The sequence below is a fragment of the Mus musculus genome, chromosome 18 (assembly GCF_000001635.26).
Source record: "Mus musculus strain C57BL/6J chromosome 18, GRCm38.p6 C57BL/6J".
Lineage (NCBI taxonomy): Eukaryota > Metazoa > Chordata > Mammalia > Rodentia > Muridae > Mus > Mus musculus.
The window spans coordinates 55,784,587-55,788,334 of NC_000084.6; the positions used below are offsets into that span (position 1 = coordinate 55,784,587).

A 3,748-nucleotide genomic window follows, 5' to 3' on the forward strand; every position below is an offset into this window, starting at 1 on the left:
ACATTCTCCATCATTAGTAGTGCATTATCCAGCTTATTTGTCTTTTTTAAGTCTACAAGTAACATTTCTTCATTTTTACAACCTACATTGCAGTGATACCTATTTGATAGGTTATATATGGTTTGCTTTGGGTTCCTTCTCTCTGTCTCCCCTAGCAAGAAGAGTCACTTTGGGTGAATTTAGGAAATGGGAGGTAGAGTTTTGGTACTCAATTTTGACACCTCCTGTGGATGTTAGATTGAAAATGTGAAAGAGATAGGATTTCTTTGGGTTTAAACGGACAGCCATAGCATTCGGAGCCAACTGTTAATCCCCCAATACTAACTCTCTCCAGCTATGAAACTTCCCAATTATATAATTTGATAGTGGTAGAGTCCGGAAAAGGGTTTAGCTTTTTAATCCCTACACCAGTCCTTTTTAAAATTTTGCTAATATTGGGATGAGGAACTGAACTCTGGGTTGCCATTTTCAATGATTAACTACTATGCTACCTGATAATAAGTGCTGGATGAAACACTGTATAATTATAAATGGTAGCACCCATTAGAAACAAGGAAGGTTTACAAGACACCATGTTCTAACCTTTCCTTGTCTATTGGATCTTGCAGCCTCCTGTACCCCGAGTTGTACTCTTGCCGATTTATCTGAACACAGTGAGTAAGATAATTACAAGTTACATTTTCTAGTACAGTTTTCTAACACTGCTACAGGGGAAAAAAATCACCAAGATCCGGAATACTTGCAAAAGGCCTGAGAAAAGGTCATGTTTAATCTTGATTTTGAGGAGTGGCTAAATTTAGTTCGGCTCTAAAGGAGAACGGGAGCATTCCAGGCAGGGCAATCTTCTTGAGAAACTGCAGAGATGGGAGCAGATGTCTTTGGAGCTGTGGAGGAGAGAGACTGGGGGAATTGTGGCAGAGCAAAGCATAAAGTCTCCTGGACAGTTTTGACTTAAGGCTTCCAAGTTTTAAGATTTGTCACCCTGGGTCTCTCTGTCCATCTCGCTCACTCACTTTAGAATCCTTGATGTCCAACGAAGTTAGTTTTTGTTGAATTTGCGACGTTTCACACTTCTTCCAGTTTGTAGTGGTTTCCCTCAAGTTTTGCAGACTATAAAAGTTCAAAGCTTTCAGATAACTTCAAGCTGTTATAGGAAATGTGTGTTGGCAGAAATGACCGGGGCTGAAAAGTATGTTACCCTTTTCATCCTATTTGTGAGTTAAAAATAGCCAAAATTGAAGTTCAGACAAAGCTGTAATCCTTGCCATGAGAGAAAGAAGGAGTAAGCATATCCGTGTGTCCCAGCTGTGTAAATGATTGCTGTTAAGACAAACCTTCAGTCTCAGACAGGAGAAGGAAAAAAAATCAATATTAATCCACTCATACTTGTAATGGAAGTATGTGGTCATATAAAGCATTACTGGCTAGCCCAGCATCACAGACTGAATTTGAAGACAGATGCTCTGCCTGTGCTATGGAAACAATAGACCGTAACATTGTATTTGATATGGAAAAATCAATCACGGCTTTAACAGCTAGAAACTGCTCCACTTTGAGGCTCGAATACAAAGCACCTCAAGCAGTTGTTAAACAGAAGGGCTTTCATGATTATTTAATCACTTGAGAGGCTGAACCAATTAAAATATCATCTGCCAATACGTGCTCTAGGATTTGTTTTCAGCAATAATACACGTTTTCTCTAATCTATTGTCTTGACCTGAACAATGACACTACAGACATAGAAACCACAGGGACCACAAGTACCCTTTCTAGTGGGAAGGGCTTTCAGAATTGACTGGGAGCTGGGAAAGGCTGAGTTTCATTCAGGCATCCCCTACCCTCTCCCCGCTCCCGCCCCTTCTGCCTGCTTCCTCCCAGGATTCTATTAGATAAGAGTCTAAGCTTACAAAGGTTTGGCAGTATGGATTTGAATCAAATAACAACCAAGTGGGAGAAGCCTGTGGCTTTCAGGGATCAGGTAGGAATTTGTGTCTGGCTGTGACCACACATGGAAAATGGCACTCTAGCGGAAGGACCCAGACCAGAGTTCAGTAATCAATGGCACATATAGAGGCTACTGCATATTTTCAGTGTGACTAGAAAACTCTGTTGCTTAAGCCAGAGAAGGGGAAAGCATAAGCTAGGAAGGGAGGTTGAGACATGCACTACCATTCCAAGGAGTCAGAACTTAAAACCCAAAGAGACAAAGATGTCACAAGTGCTCTAAAGCAGAGAAAGTACAATTGTGCATTTTAGAGAAGTAGCTACTATAGCAATATGGATAAGTTCCAAAGGGAAGATTCTAGAATCAAACAACATTTGAGTCTATACGAATGTATAGATCTTGAATTTGATGTGGAGGAATTAAACTTTAGAGAATGAAAGAAAATAGTCTAGGAAGTTTCGTGTAGGTTACAGAGGGAAGAATTTAAACTGCGGTTTCAACTTGACTATGTGAACCTTGTTCCATGGGGCAGTCTGTAGCTGGACTGGGGAAACTCACCAATGACCATAGCCAAAAATAACAAATGCTCTGGTGAGTCCAAAGACAGTGGTATTTATTTGAATTTTGCTTTAAACTTCAATTTTACTTTAAACTCTAACGCTTCTGTTGGTGTGGAAGTCTGTGGGCTATTATTCAATGTGCCTGAGCTTCAGTCCTTCACCATTTTTTTTCCCAAGTGGGAAATAGTATCGGATAGCGTTATAGTGGAAACAAAATGTCACAATTCATGGCTGCAATACAGTAAAGCACATGGTAAATATATGCCATAAATATATTGTAGAGCTTAAATTTAGAAATGAATAGCCTACTAGATATAACCTTTTTAAAAAATTGTGTCATTGCTTGAATCTTAAATGTCCCAAAGGTATGTAATCTGTGGCCATCGTTAGCCTATAGCCCTAGAGGAAGAAGGTGCAAGTTTCATGGGGGGGGTATTAAAGGCAAGGTAAATCATTGGAGGGGGGTGCCCCTGACTGGGGTGTTTCCCAGCTGCCATGGAATGAATACTTTCCTCTGCCTTGCACTTCATACTGTGGTATACTATCTTACCACACACCTAAAAGCAGTGACTCCAACCAACCATGATCTTTGAAAGTGTGAGTCTAAATAAAACCTCCCGAACGTTGCTTTATCTCAGATAGATTGTCCTAGTAACAGAAATCCAACAGGAACATATTATTGAGGAGTGAGGTCATTGCTATACTTACACTTGGACCATGTGGTTCAGAAGCACTAGGACCTGGTTTGTGGTATGAATTTGGAAATGTCTAGAGCAGTGGGTTAAAGCAAGTGTGGACCACTGCAAGCAGAACTTACGGGGTGACTATGGAAGGAATTTGGGAGACTACAATGCAGATGGGAATGTGGACAGTAATGGCATCGATGACGAGGCTTCACAAGCAAAAGACTTTCTTGGGAAGTAGATTGGAGTCTACCCATTTTGTACCATTACAAAGAAATGGTCTGCATTTTATACATGTCCTGACACATTGGAAGGGGCTGGCTATGTGCTCTTTAAATTCACTTATAACAAGCCGTAAGTCATCACAACATTTAAGCCAGCTTAAGCAACGCTGACTGCCTTTAGCCAAGTGTAGTATAAAAATCAATAGCAAATAAATGCAGTTTTACCATGAAAGAAGCATATTTGGAGCTAAATCCCAAGTGGAAACTATGTAAGTACCAAGGAAAAGAAACCAAGGGCTTTGGCAGCAAAACAATGGAGATGACTTGAAAGCATCT

The 3,748-nt window shown here is 40.3% G+C and overlaps 1 annotated feature.

Annotated features, from left to right (window-relative positions):
- Positions 268-2,631: an enhancer, noted in NCBI's record as "VISTA enhancer mm1581". NCBI's record gives its function as "enhancer in: hindbrain (rhombencephalon)[4/5]" and the evidence as "EXISTENCE:transgenic organism evidence [ECO:0001131][PMID:17130149]".